Below are 15,126 nucleotides of genomic sequence, written 5' to 3'. Positions count from 1 at the left end.
CTAAGCAGAGCACTGGGTCCATAGTTCCCCTCCCCTTCCTGACCTCTGCTTCTAAGCAGAGCACTGGGTCCATAGTTCCCCTCCCCTTCCTGACCTCTGCTTCTAAGCAGAGCACTGGGTCCATAGTTCCCCTCCCCTTCCTGACCTCTGCTTCTAAGCAGAGCACTGTGTCCATAGTTCCCCTCCCGTTCCATAATCTTACATACATGTGATGTTAAAGCTATTGGCCAATTACTTGTTGGCCTCGTTGGGTCCTTCCCTGGCTTCCGAATTGGTACAACTACTACTAGTTTTCACTCCTCATACACTCTGTTGTACAACACCAATACCTTATATACCACCAACTCCTCATCACTAAGATGGGCCAACATAACATAGCACACCTCATCTGTCCCAGGTGAAGTTAACTCAGCCTTACCTATTGCCCTTTTCATCTCAAATTCAACTCATCATTTACATCCTCCCTCCTATCCAGCACTCCAGGATGCTCCTCTCTCGTTCCCTCTCTCCCCCTCTGCCCCTCCTCTGACAAATTTGCCGAGCTATGCACTTTGGCCATCATCTCTGCCTTCTCCTCATCTGTTAGTGCCACATCCTCCCCACACGTCAACACTGGATAATCCCACTCCCTTCTGACCCCACTCATCCTCTTAATTATTCCCCACAATTCTCTCACAGGTGTTGCCCTTCCAAATGGTGTCACAGAACCAACGCCAACATGCCCTCTTTGCCTGACGGATAGTTATCCTCACCAGGGCCTGCTTAAACTGAATGAGATGTTGGACGTTATGCGTCCTTTTCAGTACTTTAAATGCCTTGTTCTTACTCCGAACCATTTCCCCACACTCCTCCGTCCACCGTGGGACTGCTTTCCTCCTCCTCCTCCTCCTCCCTGAACTCTTAGGTATAGCCTCAGTAGCTGCCCCCACGAAAGCTGTTCTCACCCAGTTATTCATACAATCCACATCCCCTCTCATATTCACCCAAGCCATCACCTGCTCACTCAGCTCCTGAAACCGATCCCACTTTGCCCTTCCGAACATCCACCTGCCTACTCCATCCACTGACACCTCCACCTCCCTCCCGCCTACTGTTCATACTATGGGGTAATGATCACTCCCTACTGTCGACTCCTCCCATAACTCCCATTCACAGTTTCCTGCCATCGCACTAGATACCAGAGTGAGGGCCAAGGCAGATTCTTTCCCTGTGGCTACATCAATCCTGGTCCCTCGGCCATCATTCAGGCGCCCAAGATCTTTCATTTCTATCATACTTTCCATCACTTGGCCATTTCCATCCATCCGTTCCACCTTCCCCCAGAGCGTGTTGTGGGCATTAAAATCCCCACACCACATTACTTTACTTCTATCCGGCCCTCCACCCTCTCCAGCACTTCCAGGTCCAATATCTGACACAGATTATAGTAGTTCCACTATCACCCCTCCTCTCAGCCACACCTCCACCACCATATATTCCTGTTCAATACCTTTGCCTAGCATCCTGTAGGGAAGTCCCCACCACACATCTCTGTCCCTACGAATCAATACATATCCCTGTATAATAAGCCATGTTTCCTGCACACAAATCACATCAGGCTTAGCTGGAATAGCCACAATGAACTGCTTGAACTCCTGCCCATTAGCCAACATGCTTCGAGCATTCCATTCCACCATACTGTCTACAAGGAGCAAAGTGATCATGTTGTTTTTACATGGGTATTGTGAAAGTGAACTGTGTTTGCGTGTGATCGGGGGTGTATTCATTCCACCAATTCTGTTGAAAAACATTTCTTAAACGGAAGCAAACGGAACGGGATAAACATACCTGAATTTATCAAATGGAAACTCAAATTTGTAACTGTTAGACTAATGATTACGCCCTAGATCAGCTAGATGCAGGCAAGAGTATACAAGGCGGTATTAAATGTGTCACTGGCTGTCACCTTGATTACTCAAAATTCTCTCAACCTGTGCACATAGAAGGCCAGCACCCCGGAATCGCTTCTTCACTGTTGACATTGAGACTGGTGTTTTGCGGGTACTATTTAATGAAGCTGGCAGTTGAGGACTTGTGAGGCGTCTGTTTCTCAAACTAGACACTCTAATGTACTTGTCCTCTTGCTCAGTTGTGCACCGGGGCCTCCCACTCCTCTTTCTATTCTGGTTAGAGCCAGTTTGCACTGTTCTGTGAAGGGAGTAGTACACAGCGTTGTACGAGATCTTCAGTTTCTTGGCAATTTCTTGCATGGAATAGCCTTCATTTCTCAGAACAAGAATAGACTGACGAGTTTCAGAAGAAATGTCTTTGTTTCTGTCCATTTTGAGCCTGTAATCGAACCCACAAATGCGGATGCTCCAGATACTCAACTAGTCTAAAGGCCAGTTTTATTGCTTCTTTAATCAGAACAACAGTTTTCAGCTGTGTTAACATAATTGCAAAAAGGTTTTCTAATGATCAATTTGCCTTTTAAAATTATAAACTTGGATTAGCTAACACAGTGTGCCATTGGAACACAGGAGTGATGGTTGCTGATAATGGGCCTCTGTACGCCGATGTAGATATTCCATTAAAACTACAATAGTCATTTACAACATTAACCATGTCTACGCTGTATTTCTGATCAATTTGATGTTATTTTAATTGACAAAAAAACTTGCTTTTCTTTCAAAAACAAGGACATTTCTAAGTGACACCAAACTTTTGAACAGTAGTGTATGTTGTAAACTTTCCTTCATAGGCCAGGTTGTAGTAACATCACAATGGGTATAGTATAGGGAACATCTGAGTGTCATTCAGTAGTCTAAACCTATCCATGTTACATTGAGATGGGTGAATGGAATATGAATGACAGTCATCCAATATGCTGACATAGAAAATAAGGCCATGCTCATGATAGTAAAAAAAGCATCCTCGTTAATCATAAACGGCACCGACGGCCACTGACATATTTATGTGTATATAGACGGAACAAAAATATAAATGCAACATGCAACAATTTATATGTTTTTATTGAGTTACAGTTCATATAAGTCAATGTAAATAAATTCATTGGGCCCTAATCTATGGATTTCACATGACTGCAAATACAGATAAGCATCTCTTGGTCACAAATACCTTGGATCAGAAAACCAGTCAGTATCTGGTGTGACACATCTTCTTCGCATAGAGTTGATCAGGCTGTTGATTGTGGCCTGTGGAATATTGTCCCACTCTTCTTCAATGGCTGTGCGAAGTTGCTGGATATTAGCGGGAACTGGAATACGTTGTCGTACACATTGATCCAAAGCATCCCAAACATGCTCAATGAGTGATATTTCTGGTGAGTATGCAGGTCATGGAGAAGGCGAGTGGGAAAGCTGCCGTTACCGTCAATATTACTCGCCAATGTACAATCATTGGACAATAAATTAGATGAGGTACGATCACAAATATCCTACCAACGGGACATCAAAAACTGTAATATCCTATGTTTCACAGAATCATGGCTGAATGACAACATGGATATTCAGCTAGCGAGATACACGCTGCACCGGAAGGATAGAACAGCACACTCCGGTAAGACAAGAGGGGGAGGTCTGCGAATATTTGTAAACAACAGCTGGTGCACGAAATCTAAGGAAGTCTCTAGATTTTGCTTACCTGAAGTAGAGTATATTGTGATAAATTGCAGGCCACACTACTTGCCTAGATAGTTTTCAACTATACTTTTCGTGGCTGTTTATTTACCATCACAGACAGATGTTGGCACTAAGGAAAAAAGCAAAAAGGAAACCACTCACCCAGAGGCGGCGCTCCTAGTGGCCGGAGACTTTAATGCAGGGAAACTTAAATCAGTTCTACCAAATTTCTATCAACATGTTAAATGTGCACCAGAGGGAAAACAATTCTAGATCACCTGTACTCCACACACAGAGACGCGTACAAAGCTCTCCCTCGCCCTCCATCTGGTAAATCTGACCTCAAATCTATCCTCCTGATTTCTGCTTACAAGCAAAAATTAAAGCAGGAAGCACCAGTGACTCGGTCAATAAAAAAGTGGTCAGATGAAGCAGATGCTAAACTACAGGACTGTTTTGCTATCACAGACTGGAATATGTTCCGGGATTCTTCCAATGGCATTGAGGAGTACACCACATCAGTCACTGGCTTTATCAAAAAGTGCATCGAGGACGTCCTCCCCACAGTGACTGTACGTACATACCCCAACCAGAAGTCATGGATTACTGGCAACATTCACACTGAGCTAAAGAGTAGAGCTGCCGCTTTCAAGGTGTGGGACTCTAACCCGGAAGCTTACAAGAAATCCTGCTATGCCCTGCGACGAACCATCAAACAGTCAAAGCGTCAATACAGGACTAAGATTGAATCATACTACACCGGCTCCGACGCTCATCTTATGTGGCAGGGCTTGCTTATGTGGCGAGCTACCCAGTGACACAAGCCTACCAGACGAGCTAAATCCCTTTTATGCTCGCTTCGAGGCAAGCAACACTGAGGCATGCATGAGAGCATCAGCTGTTCCGGACGACTGTGTGATCACTCTCTCCGTAGCTGACGTGAGTAAGACCTTTAAACAGGTCAACATACACAAGGCTGCGAGGCCAGATGGATTACTAGGACGTGCGCTCCGGGCATGTGCTGACCAACTGGCAGGTGTCATCACTGACATTTTCAACATGTCCCTGATTGAATTTGTAATACCAATATGTTTCAAGCAGACCACCATAGTCCCTGTGCCCAAGAACACAAAGGCAACCTGCCTAAATGACTACAGACCCGTAGCACTCACGTCCGTAGCCATGAAGTGCTTTGAAAGGCTGGTAATGGCTCACATCAACACCATTATCCCGCACATCTGTTTATAGAACCATGATGAAACCTGTAGGAAACGTTATGTTGAAGTACTAAAATTCCCACAGTAGATTGTTGCTTCTTAATAATGTTCTCTGAACCAACACACCTGAACACTGAACACACTCTTAACAAAATATAGGATAGAGAGAGTTTTGTCAATGCTGAGAACAGAATGTATGTGTTTTTTAAATAACATTCTTAGAACATTCTCTGAATGTTACTAAAGTTTTCTGGTGTTTTTTAGGAATACATTTTCTTCACTTTATGATAACAGAATGTATGTTTTTAAATAACATTCTTAATTCAAAAGACACTCGTACATCTGAGCAATCTTTTTTTCAGTTGCATGGTAACAGTTGAACAAGATGAAGGAAAAAGGAAACCGCACACTGCTCTTGATAGTATCACTGATCTTGATAGTATCACTGATCTTGATAGTATCACTGATCTTTAATAAGCTTACGTATCGGCCTCAGGGCCTTCGTCAGAGCTTTTGTGATTTTTTTTTATTTGCACCCTTATGTAGACCTAGCCCCACCCACATCCGTTCCACACATGGAAAGAGGTTGGAGGCGAAGGAAAAACAAATAAGTGCTACCAAATATAACAATATGTCTTTCATAAATATTCAAATAAAGTGTGTAAATAAGACATATTAAACACGTCTGTAAAACCAAAATGAGGACATAGACCTACCGAGCAAATTTTCATTAATCATTGGGTACATTGTACGAAAAACAGAGTAATCTTAAATAGGAGCATAATTCATGTTCAAATTCACAACATAACATACATAGGCATTTCATCATTAAGTCCTTTAGGAAATAATGTCTGGAGGGTGAAAATCAAAAAACATAATATTTTACTCAGAGTATTATTGATATCACCTCCCCTGTCTGATATCTTAACTTTCTCTATGCCACAAAATCTAAAAGGTTTTACGTCACGCTTTAGATCATTAAAATGTACTGCGATTGGATAATCCCTGTCGTTTCTTCTGATTGAACTTTTATGTTCACTGATCCTCTGTTTGAGAGAACGAGAGGTTTTACCTACATAGCAGAGCCCACATGGACATTTAATAATGTAAATAACATGGGTGGTGGAACACGTAATGATGTCATTTATTTGGAACCGTTTTCCTGTATGTGGGTGGCAGAAATATTCACACTTCATCATATTGTTGCACTGTGCGCATCCTCTGCATTTAAATAACATTCTTAAAATGTTCTCTGAACATTACTAAGGTTTTCTTGTGTTTTTTTATGGAATGTTTTCTTAACATTCTCTGAAACAATTTGAGAACATTTAAATAGAACCATGAGGAAACCTGTTATGCTGAAGTACTGAAATTCTCACAGCAGAATGTTGCTTCTTTATGTTCTCTGAGAACATTCCATGTCAAAGTAGTTGGAGAATGTTCCTAGAACATTACCGAAATTGAAATGAAATGTAACTTTTAGGAAACATTCTGTTAAACTAATGAAATGCCAAGAAATTGACGTTTTTTTTGTTAAGTTCCTTAAATCTCCTGAGAATGTTCAAATCTTGTACCATTCCCAGAATGTTGTGGGAAGGTTGTATGCAAAATAACCACAAGACAATCACACTCTCGCCAAGCTCTAAGGTTCTCAGACGTTATGTGCTAGCTGGGAGGCTACCCTAAATTCTAGCCTAGGCCTACTGTAGGCAAGTAAGCATGAGTCTAAATTGTGTAACGTAAACTCAACCCATTCCGTACAAATGTGCGGAACCGCAACATTCAAACGAGGCTACAAAGAAAACGAATGGGGCTGTAGCGACTGTGTTGACGCCAAAATCGGGGGTGTGAACTAGATTTCTATTCAAGCGTTGATCGACATGGTAATGGCTCTATAGTATTGCAGAAAAGTTGAAAAAACGGACCCTCGGTTACATCATGACGTGTCATGTCGTAACGTACAGCACGCATAAGGCAACTATTTCTGTCTTACAATCGCTCTCCGCCAGGTGTAGCACTTCTATCATCCTTTAAAAACAAGACATGGACAGTGACGGGGTAAGGGGGGATACCTAGTCATTTTTTGCATCATCATTGCATATGCGATCAGCATTCTGAAAGCCGCTGTTTACTTCTAAGATCACTTTAGCACCGGCCCTAAAAACCCGATTCAAATTCGACACAAACCTTCAAATAGGTATGTAATGACACATTATATAAACTCTTTATAGTGTTTTATCTACATTTTAGAGGCGATAAGGTCATCACCCGCCATTTTTTAAAAGACCTGACGTAGCTCATTGCCTGCTTGAATTATGCAGAAACGGTCAGCGTTTAGGTCATGCAATTGATTCTGTTGGAAAGGGGAGAACTTGTGCTTTACAATTGTATTGACTTTACAGTTGATCTGGAAGTATTACGTTTTTGGTGCGTTAAAATAAGGTCAATTGTACGGACCAAGGCGATGTACAAAAGTGAGTGAGTTTACGTTATCACTGTTTATCAGTGCGGTCACCAGTAGGCTAGTAGTTAAAAGTATTGGGCCAGTAATTGAAAGGTTGCTGGTTCGTATTCTCGAGACAACTAGGTGAAAATCGGTCTGTGTGCCTTTGAGCAGGCACTTAACCCTATTGGCTCTGGATAAATGTGTCTGCTAAATGACGTGAATGTAAAGTACAATGTAGGCTAGTTGTCAGTCAGGAATTATGGGTTTCCTCAAGGGTAAATAAGCGTCTTCAACTGTTTCATCTTGTCAGGGCGGAGTGGAGGGAAAGGGAGGACTCACCAGCTAATACGGGAATCGCCCCGTAAAAGAAGGTCACACACTGATTATTCTTTTGTGTGTATGTGTGTGTGTACTTACTGGAAGAACTTCGGAGCTGAGGAGGTGGAGCCTTACGAATATCAGCTCTAGAGACTACTCGCTGGTCGCTGTAACACAACTACCTCCGTTTGCTGGATAGAGAAAGAAGGACTGAGTATTGTTTATTGTCTATTTCACTTGCTTTGGTAATATAAACATGTTTCCCATGCCAATAAAGCCATTTGAATGTAATTGAGAGCGAATAAGAATAGAGGGGGGGAGGACCCCGAAGTCTTTACCGACAATAGCCTACGGACCCGTTCCTCTGTCGGTTAGAAGAGACAGGAGTTAATGACCAAGTTTATAAATGATTTAACTCGGGGACTTTGGATATTTTCTCCCCCCGGAGAGGAACGCTGGAGCCCGAGACAGGAACCATCTCCAAGGTAAATAAGCAGGCTCCATACCCGGCGCTTTGACCGTTACTCTATGGTGCGTAAAATAGCATTGTGCAATTGGGCAAAACGTTATCATAATGGCGATATGGTGAGCTTTTTGGGCTCGAGCAATTGCCTCTCTAAAACATCCTAGGGAGCCAGCACTACTATGAACAGTAGGCTGTTTATGGCGCAATGCAGAACAGTACTCCTATGTGGGACACACGCTAGGCTATATAGCCTACTCATTCTCCTTATTTCAGATGGCATTGTCTATTTCTGCGTTTTCGTTGTAAGTCATGTTTCTATTCTGTGGCTAGAAGAGTCTCCAGCTTGGCTCAGACGGGGGCCGTGTTTCGCAGATGCATAGCGGGCAGAGTAACAACAAGAGGCGGTCCTGGAGAATGAAGATCCATCCATTATTGTGCCGGGCACGTTCCGTCTCGCTCCAAATGCAACGACCAGCAGCACAGTGAGACCGCCAGACCAGACCCATCCGGGGTAGCCTATTTACTGTGAAACCGGAGAACCATAGCCGCTCTGCTGGCGCAAGCAGGCTGCATGGGAATGAGGTTGTTTATTTAGAATGAACCGGGACTCATTCATAAAACTCGGTTTACTGAGAATCCCCCCGGGGGGCGCAATCGATGGCAATTGAATCGTCTGACTGTATACTGGAGATATAGATAATATATGTTTAATACAGCCTATGATGCACACTGAACAAAATATAAACGCAACATGTTGGTGCCATGTATATTTAACTAGGCAAGTCAGTTAAGAACAAATTCTTATTTACAATAACGGCCTAGGAACAGTATGCCATGTTCAGGGGTAGAACGACATATTTTTACCTTGTCAGCTCGGGGATTCGATCTGTCAATCTTTCCGCCCCAAATATTTAAAAAAATCCAAGACATTTTCAAAACACACAAAAAACGTATTTCTCTACGTGTTTATGCACAAATGTGTTTACCTCCCTGTTAGTGAGCATTTCACCTTTGTCAAGATAATCCATCCACCTGACAAGTCTGGCATATCAAGTAGCTGATTAAACAGCATGATCATTACACAGGTGCATCTTGTGCTGGGGACAATAAAAGGCCGCTTTAAAATGTGCAGTTTTGTCACACAACACCGCAAATGTCTCAAGTTTTGAGGGTGTGTGCAATTGGCATGCTGACCGCAGAAATGTCCACCAGAGCTGTTGCTAAATAATGTCATGTTAATTTCTCTACCATTAAATTGCCTCCAACGTCTTCGTTTTAGAGAATTTAGCAGTACATCCAACCGGCCTCACAACTGCAGACCACATTTTTTTTAAATAAGGTTTTTCTGTTTTTTATTTTGTAATACATTTTTCTAAAACCTGCTTTTGCATTGTGGGGTATTGTGTGTAGATTGATGAGGAAAAACAATAATTGAATACATTTTAGAATAAGGCTGTAACGTAACAAAATGTGGAAAAGGGGAGGGTTCTGAATACTCTCCGAATGCACTGTGTGTGTATATATACACTGAACAAAATATAAACGCTTCATTCAACAATTTCAAAGATTTTACTGAGTTACAGTTCATATAAGATAACCAGTCAATTTAATACATGAATTAAGCCTTAATCTTTGGATTTCACATGACTGGGCAGGAGTGCAACCATGTGTGGGCCTTCGATGGCATAGGCCCACCCACTTGGCAGCCAGGCCCACTAACTCGGGAGCCAGGCCCACTAACTCGGGAGCCAGGCCCACTAACTCGGGAGCCAGGCCCACTAACTCGGGAGCCAGGCCCACTAACTCGGGAGCCAGGCCCACTAACTCGGGAGCCAGGCACACTAACTCGGGAGCCAGGCCCACTAACTCGGGAGCCAGGCCCACTAACTCGGGAGCCAGGCCCACTAACTCGGGAGCCAGGCCCACTAACTCGGGAGCCAGGCCCACTAACTCGGGAGCCAGGCCCACTAACTCGGGAGCCAGGCCCACTAACTCGGGAGCCAGGCCCACTAACTCGGGAGCCAGGCCCACTAACTCGGGAGCCAGGCCCACTAACTCGGGAGCCAGGCCCACTAACTCGGGAGCCAGGCCCACTAACTCGGGAGCCAGGCCCACTAACTCGGGAGCCAGGCCCACTAACTCGGGAGCCAGGCCCACTAACTCGGGAGCCAGGCCCACTAACTCGGGAGCCAGGCCCACTAACTCGGGAGCCAGGCCCACTAACTCGGGAGCCAGGCACAACCAATAAGAAAAAAAGGGATTTATTACAGATATAAATATTCAGACCATTTGCTATGAGACTCAAAATTGTGCTCAGGTTCATCCTGTTTCCATTGATCATCCTTGAGATTTTTCTATAACTTGATTGGAGTACACCTGTGGTAAATTAAATTGGACAGGCACACACCTGTCTATATAATGTCCCACATTTGACAGTGCATTTCGGTGCATGTCAGAGCAAAAACCAAGCCATGAGGTCGAAGGAATTGTCCGTGGAGCTCCGAGACAGGATTGTGTCGAGGCACAGATCTGGGGAAGGGTACAAAAAAAATATCTGCAGCATTGAAGGTCGCCAAGAACACAGTGGCCTCCATCATTCTTAAATGGAAGAAGTTTGGAACCACCAAGACATTTTCTAGAGCTGGCCGCCCGGCTAAACTGAGCAATAATCGGGGGAGAAGAGCCTTGGTCAGGAAGATGACCAAGAACCCGATGGTCACTCTGACAGAGCTCAATAGTTTCTCTGTGGAGATGGTTGTCCTTCTGGAAGGTTATCCCATCTCTGCAACACTCCACTAATCAGGCCAGATGGAAGTAACTCCTATGTAAAAGGCACATGACAGCCGGCTTGAAGTTTGTCAAAAGGACTCTAAGAACATGAGAAACAAGATGAAACCAAGATTGAACCCTTTGGCCTGAATGCCAAGCCTCGCGTCTGGAGGAAACCTGGCACCATCCCTTCGGTGAAGCATGGTGGTGGCAACATCATGCTTTGAGGATGTTTTTCAGCGGCAGGGACTGGGAGACTAGTCAGGATTGAGGGAAAGATGAACAGAGAAAAGTACAGAGAGATCCTTGATGAACACTTGCTCCAGAGTGCTCAGGACCTCGGACTGGGGCGAAGGTTCAACTTCCAACAGGACAACGACCCTAAGCACACAGCCAAGACAACGCAGAAGTGGCTTCAGGACAAGTCTCTGAATGTCCTTGAGTGGCCCAGCCAGAGCCCAGACTTGAACCCGATCGAACATCTCTGGAGAGACCTGAAAATAGCTGTGCAGCGACTCTCCCCATCCAACCTGACAGAGCTTGAGAGAATCTGCAGAGAAGAATGTGATACTCCCCAAATACAGGTGTGCCAAGCTTGTGGCGTCATACCCAAGAAGACTTGCGGCTGTAATCGCTGCCAAAGTTGCTTCAACAAAGTCCTGAGTAAAGGGTCTGAATACTTATGTAAATGTGATATTTCAGTTTCTAAAAACCTGTTTTCGCTTTGTCATTATGGGGCATTGTGTGTAGATTGATGAGAGGGGGAAAAAAACAATTTAATCCATTTTAGAATAAGGCTGTAACTTAACAAAATGTGGAAAAAGTCAAGGTGTCTGACTACTTTCCGAAGGCACTGTGTGTGTGTGTGTATATGTGTGTTTATATATATATATATAAATAAATAAAAACACGGTTTGTTATGAAGGAAGTTTTTCAATAGAGATAACTCTCACTCTCTCTCTCTGCAGCTGTCTGCAGTGGGTGGTCTCTCTGAGGTCCTCTCTGGACTGCCACTCAGTGTCTTCACTCTGGGAATCACGTCCGCTACCCTACTCCTCCCCTCCTCCCTCACGTCCTCTCCCCCACTCCCTCACGTCCTCCCCCCTCCTCCCCCCACACGTCCTCACCCTTCCTCCTCCCTCACGTCCTCTCCCTTTCTCCTCCCTACCTCCATCACAACTCACCTCCTCCCCTTGTACCTCCTCCTCCCTCCCTGCTCTGGACCCCCCAACCCTCGGTCAGCAAGCCGAGCAGGGGGGGTCAGGGCGCCATGGTAACCCATAGCAGGCACGACCCCCCCAGCCATGAGCAGCGTTACCCGCCCAGAGGCCAGAGGTCAGGGGTCAGACGTGGACCCCCTGCGCTACAAACCCTTCAGCTCGCACGCACACTACCAACAGGCCAGTTCAACTCTGTCATCATGTGGCAGCTCCACATGTACTATATGCAAACTAGCTAGCCTCTTACTAAATGCTAACCCATCATCATTATTCCTCTCAGTCTCAGATGGTTTGTCTAATTGTTATCGTTACAGCATCATATATTATAGTTCCTCTGCCAGGTGCTGTGTGTATAGTATATTTGATGTACCTACTTTGCATAAATTAAACAATTGTTATATTAAAACCTATTATTTCCCCCTGTTCCAGGTGCTGTGTGCGGTGCGTAAGTTACAGGAGAGTGGGTTCTACTGGGGTGCAGTGGGGGGTCGTGAGGCCAGCGCTCTGCTCCGCTCCCAGCCCCCCGGGACCTTCCTGGTCCGAGACTCCTCCGACCACCACTACTTCTTCACACTGTCGGTCCAGACGGCTCGCGGGACCAAGAACCTCCGGATCCACAGCCAGGGGGGAAGCTTTTACCTGCAGCCTGACCCCCACTGCACGCACACGCCCCCGCGTTTCGACTGTGTGCTCAAACTGATTGGACACTACATGGGGAAGGAGGGAGGTGGAGGAGGAGATGGGGAGGCCGGGGTAAGGACAGGGGGAGGCATGGCTGCGGCTGCAGGGGAGACTGTGGGGACAGGGAGTTTGTATCTGATCCACTCAGGGGGAGAGAAGGTTCCGTTAGAACTGCGTCGACCCCTCCCCTCCTCCCTGTCCTCCCTCCAGCACCTGTGTAGAAGGACCCTGAACGGACACCTGGGGGGCCCGGATCCCCCCGACACACACCAGCTCCCTCACACTCTAAGAGACTTCTTGGCGGAGTACGATGCTCCCATCTAACACACACAGTTCAGTTTGGGGGTTTCCCCGTCTAACGGTTGAGGATAGGATTTGGAGAGGGTAAGCTGATCCTAGATCGATGCTACTGCTTCCTATCAAGTGGAGCTTCATATAGGTAGCCATGGATACGCCTCTCCTGGAGAGACTGTCAATGGGAGTCAGGAAAACGCTGGGGGTCAGAAGTGATTGCCCTGTCAGCCAGTTAGTCGTTCTCCCAGTGGAAGCTGTGATTGGATAGTCAAAGAGATTTCAGTGACACAGACAGTGAACGTGCTCACAGGCAAGCAAACACACACTTTAGCAGTGGCTTTCGGAGTGTTGTCAGAAGGTTTCCTGTGGGTTTGTTGTGCTGCTGTGGCTGAGGAACAGCTCTTTCTATTGATTAACAGAAGCTTACCTCTCCTCTTTCTCCTGTCTGACATGTAAATGGGCTGACTGGATTGAGAGAGAGAGAGGGAGATAGAGAGAGGGATGGAAGTACAATGAGAGAAAAGGAGAGAGAGGGTGGGGAGTATGGCAGAGAATGTCAAATGAGGGGCCCATAGCAGAGTGAATGTGTTTGTGTGCATGGTGTCGTACACATTTCCACTGCTGCATGCCAACTAGCATGGCCTCATAGGAAGGTGTGAGGGATCATGGCTGACAACAGCCTCTAGCCTCACACACATAGACACACACAGATAGACACACACACAGGCATACATACAGCTATACTGCAGCTTTGGAAGCTCTTCTGTTAGAATGTGATGGAGGTGCCCCTGTCTCTCCCTCTTGTCTTTACCCCCCCCCCCCCCCCCACCACCACATCAACAGGAGTTGTGACAGTGAGTCTGAGCAGACCACTGTTAGTCAGACAAAAGCCCTGGCAGACAACCAAAGCTAACAGTGGATCTTATTATAGTCCCAGGGGGCGGGCAGGCAGACAGACAGACAGGCAGGCAGACAGACAGACCGGACCGGACCAGTGGGCGGGCAGGCAGGCAGGCAGACAGACAGACAGACAGACAGGCAGACCGGACCGGACCGGCAGGCGGGCGGACAGACAGACGGACCGGGCAGGCAGGCAGGCAGACAGACAGGCAGACCGGGCAGGCAGACAGACAGACGGACCGGGCGGGCAGGCAGAAACAACAACGTGTGTGCCCCAAATAGCACCCTATTCCTTTTATAGAGAATTACTTTGGGACCCTGTGGACTCTGGTCAAAAGTAGTTCACTATAGGAAATAGGTTGAGATACCGGCAGAAACAACTACAACAGAACATAGTCAGAAGTCGAGTGGGAGAGGTTAGGAAAGGTTGAGGAAAGAGTGAGGAAGACAAGTAGGGGTGAGGCTGGGGGAGAGGTTAGGAAAGGGTGAGGAAGACAAGTAGGGGGAGGCTGGGGGAGAGGTTAGAGATGTTTTTTAGACCACAGAGATGATGACAACCCCTTCATTTGGTCTGATGATGATGGTAGTGATGATGATAATGATAGTGATGAAGATGACGAAGACGTGATAATGATGATTTTGATGATGATGTTGTGTTAAGCTGAATCCATGTCTTCCTGATAGAAGTCTAATTAGTAGAAGATCAACGTTTGTCATTTTGAACATTTACTAACAACATAATGTTTACATGTGTCGCATCAGCCCAGCTACATGTGAAGTACTCGTCTTTCATAAAGACTGCTCATAACCTCGCCACTAGACTGGCAGACAGGGCAAACTATCTGGAACAACGAAAACTAAAAGCATTACAAAATAGAAATGAATAAAGGAATTTTGCACATATTTATATTTCTAAGATATTTCAATACTTAATATTAAAGCGCACTTTTCTTTTACCAAATTGAACCGATTCTCTTTGTGCCTTCCTTTATGTAGGATACACGTCTGTCTGTCTGTGTGCAATTAAATTAACACTTTAACTGAATGTGGTGTCAATTTAAACCCCTCTGGTGTTAACCCCTCTAGAATCAACTCTCAGATATAACACTTTTTTTACCTCAACACCGAGATTTTAACACCTGCGAATTTGCTATGTGGGGTACACGTGAAACGTTTCTCTGGTAATGTGCAGTGT

The 15,126-nt window shown here is 45.4% G+C and overlaps 1 pseudogene; it reads left to right on the top strand.

The window, feature by feature from the left end:
* The first annotated feature begins 7,661 nt into the window (after nt 1-7,661).
* LOC109889440 (suppressor of cytokine signaling 3-like) lies at nt 7,662-14,897 on the top strand (annotated as a pseudogene).
* The last annotated feature ends 229 nt before the right edge of the window (nt 14,898-15,126 follow it).

This window comes from Oncorhynchus kisutch, linkage group LG25, assembly GCF_002021735.2.
Source record: "Oncorhynchus kisutch isolate 150728-3 linkage group LG25, Okis_V2, whole genome shotgun sequence".
Lineage (NCBI taxonomy): Eukaryota > Metazoa > Chordata > Actinopteri > Salmoniformes > Salmonidae > Oncorhynchus > Oncorhynchus kisutch.
The sequence above is the reverse complement of the archived record's forward strand: the minus strand, read 5'-3'. Positions and strand labels throughout refer to the sequence as shown.